The 17,025-nt window shown below is 34.2% G+C and overlaps 1 protein-coding gene and 1 non-coding gene across 3 annotated transcripts in view; one reads left to right on the top strand and one right to left on the bottom strand.

Annotated features, from left to right (window-relative positions):
- LOC106119423 (furin-like protease 2) overlaps positions 1–17,025 on the bottom strand; it is a 170,219-nt gene that overhangs the window by 20,304 nt on the left and 132,890 nt on the right. The gene's annotated exons all lie outside the window — the stretch shown is intronic.
- On the top strand, positions 5,957–6,038 carry TRNAS-GCU (transfer RNA serine (anticodon GCU)). The gene has a single exon. It is a non-coding gene; the product is annotated as a tRNA-Ser (tRNA).

A 17,025-nucleotide genomic window follows, 5' to 3' on the forward strand; every position in this document is an offset into this window, starting at 1 on the left:
CGCTTGCTCGTTTGCCACCTTATGATATAAAAAAAAAATTTAGTCACAAAGAAAGTTTACTTCGGGGAAAGAACTACCATTTTTATATTATAAATACTCAAACTCCCTAATTCTGGATACACAAAAAAAAATTCAATAGAGCTCCATAAATGTAGACAAATAATACATCCATTCAAACGCAGCGCTCAACAAACATTACGACGCACATTTCCCTGACATTCGGTAAATATTCTCGAGTCCCGTCACGTTTTTATAATAAAAACATCATCCTACCGGCGACGTAGAAATGTACGATCGCCGTGCGCCTCAGAAAAAAAAGTATAACACAAAATTAGACGCGATAAGTTCACAACTGCGCTCACTATTCACAGATGTTGCCACTTTACGACGTTTATATTTGATGGAAAATATTTAAAAAAAAACTTCTGTTAAAAACGATACTTCGTTTTGTGGTACCTTTATGAGATTATAGCACCATCAAACATGGCTCGATCAAATACAATATGTAGAATGCATCTTACTAGTTTTACTAATATTATAAATACGAAGGATTAAATGGATGGATGGATGTTTGTTTGAAGGTCTACAGAACGGCTTAACGGATCTTGATGAAATTTAGCATAGATGTGGAACATAGTCTGGAAGAACACATAGGTTACTAATTATTTTATTTTTTAATTCCGCGCGGACATTGTCGCGGGCGACAGCTAGTATACAGTAAATGTGAAATTTGCAATATAAGTTAGTTTTATTATCGGTTACCGATTAGTTTTAAGTATCAGAGATTCCAAAGCTATACAGCTAACTAATTCGAGTGCTGAGGTCTTTTGTGAAGTCCTTTCAAAGAAATCAGGGAAAAAAATCCACAATAGCTAAAAAGAAACTACACCTGGGAAAAATGTCTAACAAGAGCAATAAAAGTAACGTGTACACATAATCATGTAAAAGAAATATAAGTTCTATTCGAGTCAAGTCTAAATAAGGACTGAAGAAAACAGTCTCAATTTTTCTCGACGTAAGAAGAAATAAGTTAGTGTAGAAACTCTGATTTGCTCACAATATATACAGAACGGGAGCAATAAAATACGGCTCGGCGGGACGCAGGTGTATCGAGCCGAGGAGAGGCGTGAAAAAATCTCATTCCTACACAACAAAAGGAAACCCGACATCTACAGTACAGTGACTATGAATATCGTTTAAGTCTCGGACAAAAAGAGACTTTGTTATAAGTAATAAAAAAATCAAACAATGTAATTTGTAACAAACACTAATATCATTTGAAATTACTAATAATGTGTTTAATTCGATTTCACCTCACTTTGTAAAAAAAATATATTTCATTTAAAAAATTAGAAATTTAGATATAAAAAAATTAAAAAAAAAAAAACAAAAAATCATAAACAGATTTTATAAAAATGTAATAGGTGCCTTGCCGCTAATATTCGCTTACCGTTATTACGAGGAAAAGTACAACAATTTCTTGCTAATAATTTTGTAATTAAATTAACATAATATTAACATATCGGTCCCGTTTATCGGGATAAATATGGTCACACTACCCATAACTCAGAGCCGGGGCCGGGCAGGTGGCGAGTTGAGATAAAGTACCACCGCTGCTACATCCCGTGATTTAGATATGACCTTCTGAACGCAATCTGCATTAGTAACAACCCTGGGGCCTATTTTAACACCGCATTATTTACACTTTGTATATTCTTGTAATGATAATATCGACATGATCGAGATTTGTTAGAAACGAAAAAAGAATCTCATCTTATATATCTATTTTATTTCGAGATAAACATTCACATTCAACACTACAACTTAGATATTTAGATATGGATGGTATTTTTGTTCCCCGCAAAACTCGAAATCGTAAACAATAAGAGTTACAATCATTCAACTTGTTTAGTTCATTTATCGAATTTTCAGCAAATATTAAAAAAAAGGTATAAAAAAGGTTTGATAGTTCATTTATCTATGCCAGCGTAGTTGGAGTTTCATTTAATTAACAATATAAACAAATCGCAAGCCAAGCTCGCCGGCCGCCCGCATCCTAACACAATTAGTCGACAGCCTTCTCTCTATTTTTGTTGGACTTTGCTAAAGGATTCATCCCTTTAACGTACACTTTATTTACGTGCAACGAGAATTTAATTTGTCATCGAAAATTACTTCTTAATTTGAAAGTTACTGCTTTAAAAGTTGACATTAAAAATAAACTAATTATTTTATATTCCGAGTAACCTTTATTTTATCAAATCGTTATATTGAAAAGAATCCATAGGTAAATAAAAACATTAATTTCAGTTTTTACTGCTAGGTATTAACAAAAAAGTAAAAATTCAACTTATTTTGACGGCGTATTCTAAATTATCCTACAATTTTGATCGTATTTCAAATTGAAAGAAGGCGAAATAATAGGCAACATTCTTCCATTAGGCAGGAGTAGGAACATTATCTCACCCGCCCAGGGGTGCAATAAGCGATTACTCTCCACTTCGGGCCCGTGCGGGCGGCCGCGGCGCGGCGTGTTCAAACAAGTTTTAATGGCCGACGGCACTTGCGCCGCGAAGTTAGTTAGGCTTTAATTGTAGGTTCACCACACATTCAACAAATATGAGACAATCCCAAAATACTTGATTAAAGTTTAAAAATCTACAGTATAAAACCCAGTAAGATATAAAAAACGGAACTAAAATGCACTGATATACATCATATGATTACTAGCAGTGCAAGACTCTTCTTTGATAGTAGATAAAACAACCTTTAACACACTCTTAGTTTTAGTAAGGATATCCTGAATTTTCAAAAGATAGTTTGGTCACCTGACCAAAGTACCCGCGTGCCGACTTTACTCCTGACCAAGGCAAGTTTTATAGTCGGAATGTGGGCCATAAACGTTCACATGGTAATGCTTAAAGACGCCTTGTCGTAAAAGTTTGCGTAAAAACTTCTTCCGACGTCAATGAGACACTATAAAACGGAACCCGAGCCTACATAACGCGCTCGACCACCTATTGAATAAGGCGCGTTTGATTGGACATTATATAATTCAATTGATGATATAAAAATACCCAAACTTTCTTATTATGATTGCTTTATTTTGTTTCTAACCCATTAATCAGCACTATTAAAGGACTTTTTTTTGCAAAAATGAAGAAAACAATATATTTTGGATACATATATAGATTTTGATACGAAATTCTTACTGTACAAAATTAACATTAAACCACGCGAAGTTGAACACGAAACGTTAACTAACTCACAACCTTTCAAAACATAAACAATCTATAAACAATATAATCCCATCCCGACAACGAGCGATCTAGACAAAGAGCTATAACCGGCTAATCAGACACCATTTATGAAACAATAGAAACAACAATGACCCGCCAGGCCCACATACATCGAATCGCAAGATTATCTTAATGGCAACATCGACGAGTCCCAATTACGTATTCGTGAGGCACAATCGGCCCAAATGAGAGGGCAATCGGTGGCCATGTAAACGCTATTGGCGAACGTGACGGCGAAATTAATCGATCGATTCGTAAAAACGTACCTTACATGATAATGTGAGGTAAAAAACTGCGAGGTAGGTAATGATTAAAGGTAACGTAAGGCACATATAAATACGATCAAATTACAGATTATCAACAACCAATAAACGCATTTGTTCTCTTCTAGTATTCTAGGTAACAGGACTCAGCAAAGTCTTTCTGGGAGGTCGACAAAAATAGGTAATCATAACTAAACCAAAAAGACTAAAAGGATACTAAAAGTCCCAGAGAAAAATACGACAAAAGTTTACTATTACGTATCAAGAAATAAGGCTAACTAAATGAGGGATACGAGAAAAGAATTACAAATTCTAGCGCCTAGAATAATCATACCTAGAATCTAAGATTCCAACAAATACTACGCTTCTAAAAAGGGTTCCGTAGTCAAAAAAGTTTAAGAGCCGCTGCTCCAGAAGTACGGTTAATTAGTTTTATTAGTTTCTTGTGATAGAATAGAATATTAGCAAATACAAAAAAGACTACGTATTCAAATATTAAAGAAGTATTTTCTAAAATAAAATACTAAATTTAACTTTTTTTTTATAATAATATTCTTAAAGTTAAATTTACTTTTAGAATGTCTGAGAAACTAAGGCAAAACAAAGTACATTGACGTCAGACAAAAGTGCTAAGTTATTCTATTTAAACAAAGCACTCAATGGATTGGAAGGGGACTATTTAAACACAGACGGTGGGTTCATTACATTTCTATTCAGATCGCCTTAGAAATTTACAGTTTTATGAAACCGTGTTTACATATGTAAAAATTACTATGAGTTTCCACTGTTGAAAGCAGATTTTGAAAAATGCATTAAAGTATACCACTAACACTAAACATTTACATAATTAATCAATGGATAGATTGCTTAATATTTGCTAATAGGATGATTAGGGGGCGAAAGAGCGACAGGAACCCCGAGGTGATCACCAACGCCCATGGATATCTGCAATACTAGAGGAACTGCAGTTGCGTTGCCGGTTTTTAAGGAGATGTTACGCTCAGTTCTTGAAGGACATAAAGTAACAAAATGAGATATTTTACGAGTCGCTCATCTCGTCAATGTGACCTCAACCTTATCACGTCTGTTGCTCATTCGTATTCCTGAAGGAGCGATGTAATTATTCAAAAGCGCAGCGGAGCGCATTACGTAAGTTCTAATGAAAGAATGTACAGCTCCATTAGGGAAGGAATATTCATTCGTCTGGACCAGTTCATTCGAATAGTAATTTGTTGGAAAATTAATAACTTCTCGTTTCCAAAGGTTCTTTTTCCATGAAATCGTTGAAACACAATTTAAAAAATTAAATGGCATTTTACCGTGTATAAAAAATAATATATCAAAAATAATAAACAAAGCACGTCACGGAAGTATGAAAATTGAGTCTGAAGGGAAAACAGAATGAAGGTAAAAACTGATTTTTGGTTATAAAATATCGCTCCTGCCATCAAAATATGGCAATATCACACATTAAGCCACCAAATTTAATGGATAGGTTATCCATTATCATCACTAAACATCAGCCAGGGTTTTTTGGGAATTGTCCCATAATGAACATTAGTACCAAGATTACATACTTATTGCCCCTTTTCAAATATACAAGAAAAATTATTTGAGTCAAGTTGAAATTTTCAAACGCGATATGGTTACCATACATCGGGCGCGACGTTCAATGGAAACAATTGAATAGCCTCATAGTATAGGTGCCGATACGTTCCAACTTGCTATTCCCACATGTAAATGTAAAGGTAAATTTAAAATACACACCTGCTACCTCTGTTTAAACTGTGAATATTTGCCTTTGTTTTTGTGAAGTTTACACCAACATTTTTTTGACACAATAAAAACCGACATCTTGATATGTTTCATTATTAAAACACGTGTATAAAAACCTATTCATTCTCTTTGAAATTGACTTTAAGTGATTCGATTGGAAACTCTCTGATATTCTTAATATAAGTAAGTACTTATTGTCACTTAAGTAAGTATTTACTGTAAGTTATTATTGTTAATTTTAAACATTTTTTTAAATCTTTGTTTTTATTATAAAAATATCAAAAAACCGTAGCTATCGGGTAACCATAAGAGCCAAATAAAACCGTAAAATAAATTACAATGCAGGCACAAAATGAACGCAGTTTTCGAAAAAAAAATAGCGAAAAGGAATCCATTTGAATGCGAACGTAAAATCGAATCACTTTGGTCAAAAAGCGTGACGGTACGCAGTTACATTTTAGGTTATATTTTACGATGGCTCGACAAGAATGATTTCTATTGGAATTTAGACTACATTCATTGTGTTTTGTATCATAAAATTTAAATAATGTTAGATACGTATAAAGTGGAAAGAGATGGAAATTAAAAATCGATGATAATTTCGGAAACTTCAAACATGACGAGGTGGCCGAGAGGTTAAGGCGTTGGACTGCTAATCCAATGTGCTCTGCACGCGTGGGTTCGAATCCCATCCTCGTCGATATTTTTTGTATCATACACGAATAGTTATTTGTTAGCTTTTTAATGTTATCATTTCAATTTGAATAATGTGAGCTATAATATAATACGATGTAAACATTGATTTAAATAAAAAAAACAAACTCCTAACTAAAATAATCCTATAAGATTTTAAAAGCAAACATCTTTTAAATGATATTTTGTAATTTTTTTACAATGTAAAAGCAAAACATATTCAAACGAAAAAATATAATCAAATTGAAATTCGCTACAACATAAGAGCTTAGTCTATAAAGAATTAAAGAGCGACCATTAAAAATTCCGTTCCGGCTATTACCTAAATTGGATTTGGAAGATCCCTCAGAAAATAACAAGCAACTTCTCAAATTACATAGACGTCGTCTATGTAATTTGATTTTATTTGAAAGAGCCTTGTTCTTATATTTTATATTTTTTATATAATCTATTTAAATCGTTCTGAGCGGCGGGCTGGCGCGGATCCGAGCCACTCGGAAATGGCTTTGTCCCTGCAAGTGAGCTCAAAAGCGCGGGAAATGGAGATAAAGTATACTACGTCATGTTTAAAATAAATATACATCTTTTCCTCTAGATTCAAATCAATATATTACATACTTCCGTCGTTAAAGTTACCTTAAAAATATGAAAAGTAGTACTACTAAGATCTTAGTAAGATGACGTCACAACTAACTTGTACTATACATATAATTAAGAAAAATAATCTAAAACGATTATAAAACAAAACAGCGATTCGTTGATTACTATATTGAGACATAAAGCATGTTCTAAATTATCAAATTCAAATAAATTATTATACGATTCATCGTCATATTTTTATATTCAAAGTCAATATTATTCATTAAAATCGTAAACGCCTCTCAAATTTGTTCCAACATCCTGTATACAGAAGAGCTTGTTTAGCGGGAATAAATCATCAGTCATTCACTTTATACATAAAAGATTAGATTTTGACAGTACACTTCAAACTGAATAAAGATGTTTCGCGAAATTGAGGAAAAATCCCGTACCTAATGAGTGACATTGTTCGTGCGAGTACAAATGGGCCTCCTTTATGTTTCCGCATAACGTCGCTGTATACATTTTTAAAGTCAGATTAAGATAACAGGCACTGAGGTTGTGACTTTCAAATATGAATTACCTCCACCTTCCGCTGGAGGTTGCGACTTTTTCAATGTCACTAACGATTTCCTTTATAAATATTACGTGTGTTTTTTAAACATTTTAGAGATAAATATGGTTGAATAGATATTACCATCTTCAGTCCACTATACTTCCGCAATGAAAAGCTCGAAGCCAACCCTAAGTTAGGGGTGACTAGGCCATAGTCACACATACGATTGAATTTCTTCTCAGATGTGCAGGTTTTTTTTATAACAAAAGGGGGCAAACGAGCAGCGGGAACACCGAGGTTTTCAACGACGCCCATTGACATCAGCAGTACCAGAGGAACCGCAGATGCGTTGCCGGCCTTGGAGTTTGCACCAGGATGTGTTCCTTCACCGTAAGAAGATTGGATTGATGTACAAATGTCAATTGAAAATCATATTAGTATATGGCGAGATTCGAACCCAGGACCTGCAGATTACAAATCAAAGCTTAACCACTGAGCCACCGCTCTATGGATGTACATCCATCATTCTTCTCTGTCTATCTATTTATTTACATCATAGATACAAAAGCTTACTGCATGGAAAACATAATTTATGCATTTGTAATTTTATGTACGAGTAAAAGCTATGTTAATTTTACACATTAAAATTTTATCTAACAAACGAAATATAATCCTTTGTAAAATACATTTGCATTTGAGTCAACAAGACTAATGACGTCATCAAAACGGTGTCCCGTGGCACAAGAAACGTGTAACTAAAACACGAGCGAGATTAACAGGCCGTCTACTATCTGACAGACAAAAACGTACTCATAATACACTCGCATTAAAACTACCCGCAGATACCATTTATAATTAGCCCCGGAGCATAAACCACCGTCACACACAACGCCGCGGCGACTGACACAAACAGAGTGCGTACATTACTCGTACAGTATAAAATGGAAGTCGGAATTTTAACGTTAAAACGTAATGTACATGAAAGTTTTACGAGCGCGCAATTACAACGGCGGCGAATTGAACTATAACCCAGTGTTCACATTACGAGGGCTCGGTGCGAATAAAATAAAAGTACATTACCCCGAAATTCGTTATTACGTTGAAAGCGACTCCGGTATCGGAATTATAAGGCAATTTGCTATAACCCAGTAACATTGAAAAAGTATATTGCTTATTCGCGTTTTTTATTGCAATGAAAGCGACAAATTGTGGAGACAATTTACCTGATGTCTCTCACGGTAATAACAATCAAATTATTTGTAAAGACACTTTTAAATATACTATGAATATGAACGGTATAAAAAATCTATTCCCATTACCAACTTTTAATATATTAATAACATTGAATAGAGTCTGTTTCAAAGTAATTATGATTCAAAATATAGATTAAAAAAACATATTTGACTGTTGTAATGACCCAGTCTTTGTAGAGTTTAAAGGCTCGCGAACACCACACCACGTATACAATCGTCCCACACAACCACTTCGCTGGACACATGACGTTAGCGCTTGACACAACCAAAACCATAGCCAATTTTTTTTATTTTTTTTTTTCTGTTATTGTTGTTTCCAATTGGCACCTTTGATTTTTTTTTAAATAAAACGAAACCCCAGATTGCATAATTCAAATAAAAACATAAATGGAAATAAACGATTTCATTACAACTTAACAAATGGAGGACAAGAGAGCAACAAACAATTCACAACAAAGAGAATAATAAAACTCTTCATATATCTACGTTATCAAATCATTTTCATAACGCAATCTTTATTATTAAGTCTTCCACCTGAATTTATTATTAAGTGAGGAATTTCTCCGCTCTATTATATGAAAAGGAAGGGGGGAAATGGGGTGCCCCTTCTATAGGGTGCTTTTCGCGTGAGAATATATTTCATAATCACGGAGAAAAATAATTCCCAGTTGGAATTCGAAAACACGGAAGGTAACTCAATTCTGTTACGAATATAATGTATGAAAAAAAAATGGAATTCATATTGAGCTGCTACGTATTTCGACATCGCAATATAAAGATCTGTTCGAAAGGTTTAAAAAGGTTTAGAAATGTTACTAATATTATAAATGCGAAAGTTTGGAAGAATGTTTGTTAGAAGGTATCTCTAGAACGATTCAACGGATCTCGTTGAAATTTGGCATGTATGGAGAACATAGTCTGGAAGAACACATACATATTATGCTACTTACTTAGTTTTTTAATAAAACGCGGACGGAGTCGCAGGCAACTTCTAGTCGTTCATAATATTAACGATAGGCTCTCGCTTTTATAAAAAGGATAAACAGAGATTAAAGATTTCCAACTTTTTCAGAAATGCTACGAAAAATGTAATCTGACTTTCCCCTCTCAATTATTTTTTTTCAAACTTACATAAAATTCATAATCTGTTTAAAGACCAAAGTATGATGGAATTAAAAAAAAAAACATCAGGTGTAAGTGGATTCACGATGTGACCTCACGCGCCACGTATCAATGGTTACAATTAAATTTTTAATACATTTGCAATTCGGCCGGCGCCCGGCACCAGGCAAACATATCAATGTCCGCCGCCTGAATATTCAGCGGGCTGCAGCGTACCACGAATAAATACCGATACGCTCGAAAACTATACATGTTTTATATTTACAAACATCACAGGACTTGATACCATTTAAATTATATTTACATGATAAGTAATAAAAAAATATCCTATAATATGCCTGCGTCTATCAGCTACCATCTCGTCCAAGTCCCGTCAGAATCGGTCCAGCCTTTCGGTCGTGTACCCGGCACAAATACGGCTTTGCAAACAGGCATACAGTCGGACAAATATTAAAAATTGGTTCTGTTATCAGGTCTTTGTTACGTGCATTATACTTAGCTTTGCTTCACATGTCATAATAATCTTCATAAATATTATTATTAGAAATACCATCTTACTTTAAATAATCTTTCCATCCGTTCTATATTTTATTAATTCTACAAAAACATTTTTTCTCTTATAGAAACATCATCGTCAGTACTTGTAATAAAAATAGTTGCGAACACATGCAAAACTTACAAGTGCGTAAAAGAACTTGTACTAGACAAACTTCTTGCAGACTTATCTCGTAATGTTCGAGGTAACATTACGACTTTACTGAAGTTCTTGAGTCTTTGACTTTAAAAGACAGAACCTGTCAAGAGCACACTTTCCTCCGCGTTATGTGATTTCATTTTTCTTCAATATGCATTCATAAAGATTCAATTTTATCATCATTCATCGTATGCATATGTGTAATGGATCTTTATCTAACTCCGTTTGAAAATTGTAGAAATTACTATAATACAAAGGCAGATCTGTGCGTAGTCCATTTCTCTAATATCAAAGTCTTAAGTCGATGAGTCGAAGCAACTTTTTCTCGTAACAAACTGATAGAGCAATAAAACGGAGGCGTGTAACCGACATTAGTGTAAAGGTCGGTCTTTATATCCGATCTTTTGGCATTCGTCCCTCTCGATTAGAGGTAATTTAGTACAGGTAGGAAGGTGAAACGTATTGGAGTATTGTGTTGAAACATTTTCAAAATGTCGTTAACAAATTTGAGAAAGCGGCCATCTGAATTCACGAAAAAACGAGACAACGTCTGCCCTTGGACATCTGCAATTGCGGATGCGTTGCCTTTAATCAACGAAGGAGGGGACACACGGAAAGATTGTATTTCCCATTTCTACGTGTCCTGTCCTATGCCAAATCCCCTTCCTTATAAGAATAGGTTGGTATAAAAAAATATCTCATAATCACTGGCTCAAATAATAATTACACTGTACTAAGAATATAATATAATATTGATACCAGGAGTGCATAATATTCTACGTAGTTGTAGATATATGTCAATTCATTTGATGACGAAGAGAAAAGAATAAGCCAGGGAGAAAACTCTTGATGGCATAGAAAACTTTCCCCTCATATCTCCCTGGGTATTACAGACTGGATTATTTAAACAAATGCTATTCAAACGCGAGAATATATTCAGAATACGCTTTTATAAAATTATATTAATTCTTTTTTTTTTAAACGACGTAGTTTTTCACTAATGATAAGTTTTATTTTACAGTAATATGAAAGATTTTCATTCAAAGGAGATTTCTAAAAAAATACTAGCAATAAAAAATCTTATACTATAAATGCGAATGTTTAGATGGATGGATGGATGTTCTCGCTGAAATTTGTCATAGATTTAGAACACAGTCGGAGTCGCGAGAGAGGACATGTCTTTTATAAATAGAACATAGTCTGGACGAAGACATAGGCAACTAATTTTCTTTTTAATTCCTCTCGGACAGAGTCGAGGGTGACGGCTAATTCTTAAACTGGATTTATTAAACTGATTCTTTGGGAAACAAAAGTATTCTAATAACAATCATTGAAATCTACTTATTCAATAAGTGACAATACACCGTAGCATACATACATAACCGCAAAAACACATTATCAGTAAGGGAAAAATATTAATAAAAAAAAATGCAATAGAGTTTACACGTAATTAAAGGGTGTGTTAATAGTCGTACGGAGCCAGCTTGGGCCGGCAATGGGTTAGATGCGGCCGATAAACGCGCGTTATCTGTGTTGTAATTAAAACGTCCGCCGGCGCAGTGCAATTACAGCTTAATACGACCTCGATTAGCTTTGTCACGTACACGTCAATTGAAGTTCAACACGCGACGAGTCAAGGGGTTTAGTGGACGAAAAAAAATGTCGACAGCTTAAAAAATTCATTTAGTAGATAAAAGTGTGATTTACGTCATTCTTTTACTTTAAATTTCAAGTTCTTTTGTGTCCAGATATAATTTAATATTATCTACACTAATATTATAAAGAAGATTTCTTTGTTTGCATTCATTAGCAGGGCAGCTGGCAAGAGCTGGATGAGAGCGGCCGAGGATCCGGCTCAGTGGCGTGCCATGGGAGAGGCTTATGTCCAGCAGTACAGGCTGATGATGATGATGTTTCACTAGGCTCCGAAACTACTAAAACGATTTAAAAAAATCTCAGTTATGAAGCTACTATCCCTGTGTGACATAAGCTATATTTATTAATAGATTTTTTTATTGCGCGCGTACGAAGTTACGGGCAATTACTAGTTATCCGCTATAGGAAAATTCAAGTAGGTAAACCATACTTAAGATATATGGACATAAGTTTAACAATGTAAGAACACATATCATTTTATTTTGTTACAAAAAACATTTCAATAGAATCATCATTTTATATTCTGTACAAAAATGCTAAGATATCAAATAGCAAGTTGAAAAGTCCAACCCGCTCCTATCAGAATCTATTAGCAATAAATCCCAGATCTCTGACATCTGTAACACAAAAAACATTCATATAAAATACTCGATATAGGCTTTCTACAGACGACCGACCGACCCTTATAAAATACAGCGACAAAGTCAATGTCAAACCTAACATTATGCTAATAAAAAGGAAAAAAAAAAATGTCTATGTAGGGTAATTTGAAAGAAAAAGAACATAAAAACTATTAATTAATGCTAAAAGAATCACATAATATTTTATTCACATGTCAAAATATCAATTTTTGTTTACCACATTTTATGTTTCGACCGCTGTCGATCATTACTAGGAAAGTTTCGTGCGGAAACCAAATAACTACGATCCCTGAGCCGCTTCAAATGTATAAAGCACATTATGAGGTATGTAGCGTGCTTATTGCTTTCGAAAGGTCTATATATACTGGTCAACATACCTTGCGTGATATCGTTTTAATAACATAGAAACGTAACCTCGCATCTGCCCCGTTCACACGATCCGCACCGCAAATCAAGCTGAATAAATCATTATACATTTTTCGAAACATGCGTACGCGGGTCACGTGTGAGTATACCTTTACGATTATTATAAAAAAAAATACTAAGCTGTTTTAGCTGTCACTTATTTAAATCAAAGTTTACAGCGTTACAGTCGAACCTATGGTACCGTGATATTTTTCTCATTCATAGAGTTTTCTGTCTAAGCCCAGTTCCTCATTAATGGAAGTTGTAAATAAGAGAATAATAAACATATAGGTATAACTATTAATATTCTGTCGTAGCAAGTACATGAAATAATTTAATAAAACCGTAACAGAAACAAAGGAAATATATTAATTTATTTCCAAAGTATAAGTGACCGTGCAGTATCCTGCAGTGACTGCTATCCATTACACTGAGAACTTAATGGTACGTCGTTGAACTCACGCTGGGAACTAAATTACCTCAAACTTTAGCGCTATTTACTGCAACTGCAAAAGAATAGCCGCGGCCGAGCTTAGTCTAAAGCTATTATTGCACGCTCCGACTAAATTCAATTACTAAATATTTAGCAGACACGTCCAAATGCTGTTTATTACAATTAAGGTTTTAAAAATGAAATGTTGAAGTTATTAAAAACTTAATAATGCAGGAAATATTATTAAACTAGAAGTAAAAAAACTATAAGATAAGAATTGGTTCGTATTCTAATAAATACTTTCGTATATTAATTTTACACTAGCTCATATATTTTAAACCTTAAAACAAATACATATAGAGTAATACAAATGTTAAGGTACATCGTGAATTAATCTTAACTATTCTCTTAAATAGAAACATCGGTAATTTTAACTCGCAAGTCAGCCCGACTTGTTTTGTTTCACTTAACTATTGGAGAGACGACCCCGATGAAGTGAGATTCAATTAACTTTAAGTTACTTAAGTTAGTTACTTTAGTGATTCGTTAGTGATTATAGAATAAAATATGATTTCGATTCAGTCGTCATTTCATAATATCATTAATTCACTTACAAGGTACTCTGAGCCTATCCGAGTTAGTGTTGACTAGCCCATAGTCAACCAGGCTCGCTAAGTTCACGTTGGTTGTCTTCAGACATATGTCTACATACTATTATTAATACAGGAAAGTTTAGCGTAAAAACAGACATGACAAATTACATCTATAATTCGTCCTATATTGTGTCGTAGCACGTAACATATTAGGTACAACACGCCCTGAAGTCCGACACCGCCCACAGAAACGGTCCGCACTTCCTTCCGGTTGAACTTGCGTTGTTCTGCGTAGGCATGAAATTCACCTACAAAAAAACACACCTACACAACCAAGCTGACGCGTAAAAGTGGAATTATATTACAGACTTGCTTTTACGCGTGACTCCGCCCGCGCTGAATTAGAAAGAATACTTAATAAGTAGCCTATGTGTTTAATTTCACCGAAGCCTTTTAAGCCGTTCTGGATATACTTTCAAACAAACGTCTATATATACAACTAAACATTCGGATTTATAATATTAGTAAGATTGAATTCTCAAATACATGTAAATCTTAATACACACAAAGGAACTCAATTCTGTTGCGGCTTTGACATATTATACGATTTAGTCGACAATGTTCCATAACGATATTGAAGTTCTGAATCACACATGTTTCTACACAAATTGAATCTTGATTCAAAACTACAGAGAAAATTCTACAAGAGTATTGTGCATATAAAATGCGTATGTATATTGAGACATATTTATTTTATAGTAGTTGACGCACGCGACTTCGAATGCGCAGAATTAAAAAAAAAACTTAATTAGCAGCCTATGTCTTCTTCCAAGTTATGTTCTACATCAATGCCTAGTTTCAACGAGATCCATGCAGTGGTTATGGAAGTACCATCAAACAAACATCCATCCATCCATATATCCATCTAAACATTCGCATTTATAATATTAGTAAGATATTAAGAAGTAAGATCTGGAAGAGTTTAGATTCAAAAACACGTGGAGTGTACCAAGTCTCTCCTACTAAGCAGTTATTCCATGGAGATAAAGGTTTTATTACAAAATAGTCTGACGTGTCCGATCTTGTTGAAAACAACGATTGCATTGCTTCAATTGAAAAACATCAAGTACTGATGTTTTCGTGGTTCTGTTATGTCATATAAACACTTCAAGGAGCGAAACACGACCCTTGGTAAAGCGACCACGGGCCGCGATTTCCGCCCCTAATGGACCATTGTGTTGGGACACGAGTGACGTCATCTGAACCCAACAATATTGTTATAGAGGGTAAGAACAATCATGATATCTTAAGGTCAATTTATGAAATACAAAAGATATATGACATATACTTTTTATGTTCGAGCAAATGACGCGGTCTATCGTTGAAACTGAAAACTGAAACTTGTCTCTTGTATATCCCTAAAAATGATACTAGGAAAAGGTCCGTTTTGAAGTCGGTTAAAAACATACTTAATGACTATATAAGTAATCTTTTTAGTCAATACTAATTAGAATCCTTTGACGCGAATGGCGCGCTTACATTGCAAAGTGAAGTGTTAGAATTATTAGTGAGGGGACATAAACGTCGACATTTTAGTAAGCCTAGTGTTGCGCAGTACACCAGCACAGTGTCGGATTTTCTTCCTAACAGTATGTTTTAACATATGTTCCGTGTAATATTTTAGAATTGACAAATATTAGTTCCCACACGTGTAAGACGAAAATACGTACAGCTGTTATAATATTGATATTATTAACCAAACATTTATACTGAGAGCTCTTATAAGCCAAACTGAACTTCGCTAAAATAATATCAAATTAATTCTATTGAAGAACATAGAACTTAATTTAAATGTCTCGAATTAATTCCATATTAAGTTAGTTTTAATTTATAATTATAAATAATATGTGGCCTATAAATCAAACCTTATTATGAATTCACAATTTGTTTTATTATTACTAAGACTATTTAGGCAGTGAAAGTCTACGGTTACACAAATGTATCCTCATACTAGCTGTCACCCGCGACTATGTCCGCCTGGAATTAAAAACATAAGTAGCCTATGTGTTCTTCCAGACTATGTTCTATATGTATGCCAAATTTTATCATGATCCTTTGAGCCGTTTTGGAGATACCTTCAAACAAACATCCATCATTTTAAATATTTTTTATAGCAATGTCCAAATGATAATGTCATAATGAATACAATTATTTACTAACTTTATTCATCCTACATTTAACCAAAATAAACTACACATCTGCCAAATATAGATCAGATAAAGGTTTAAATTGAACCGAAAATTGTATAAGAGATAGATATACACTTCCTAAGATGTTCGTAAACGTATCCGCGACTTGCGATCCTGGTGGGAATAACCGAATCGAATTGCAAATTTCATTCCGGAACATTCCCCGTCACATTATCAACCGCGCGGCCCCGCCGGAACAAATGCGACGCGCAAACAACCGCCAAAGTATACCACTCTATTTCAAACGTTTATTTACAATAAATGTTCCATGTTATTTGGAATATTGGAACATATTGTGTTCTTAAAAACCGAATTGGATTTGCCAGACGTATACATTCACGTAGAGCGTCGTTGGCTCAGGAGACAAGCACTTAACTTGAAATCTGCAGGTCCTGGGTTCAAATTCCGCCATGTACTAATGTGTTTTTCGATTTCCGATTTACATATGTACATTAAATTGTCATCTCTCTTATTTCCCTTGGAAAGAAAAGAGACAAGATTATGATGAATTATACACTCTCAGAGTTTTATTCAGAACTTTAAATGAAATGATTTTAGAGAATATCAAATTATAGCAACATTGTGGAGATCTTCGCCTGAATTTCCTAACAGATCAAATTCAGTCCAAACTATTGAAACAGCAGCTCATAAAATCAAATAGCTATAAAAACTACCCGCATCACATAGAAATGTCATAAAACACACCGCTCTTATTCCAATCTGTCATAAAATATCGACGAATCACCAAAGTTGCCTGCGGTGACGCGCACCGTTTACATATTATAATCTACGCTTACGCTGAGACGGAAACTG

Source organism: Papilio xuthus, unplaced genomic scaffold, assembly GCF_000836235.2.
Source record: "Papilio xuthus unplaced genomic scaffold, Pxut_1.1 DF827461.1, whole genome shotgun sequence".
NCBI lineage: Eukaryota > Metazoa > Arthropoda > Insecta > Lepidoptera > Papilionidae > Papilio > Papilio xuthus.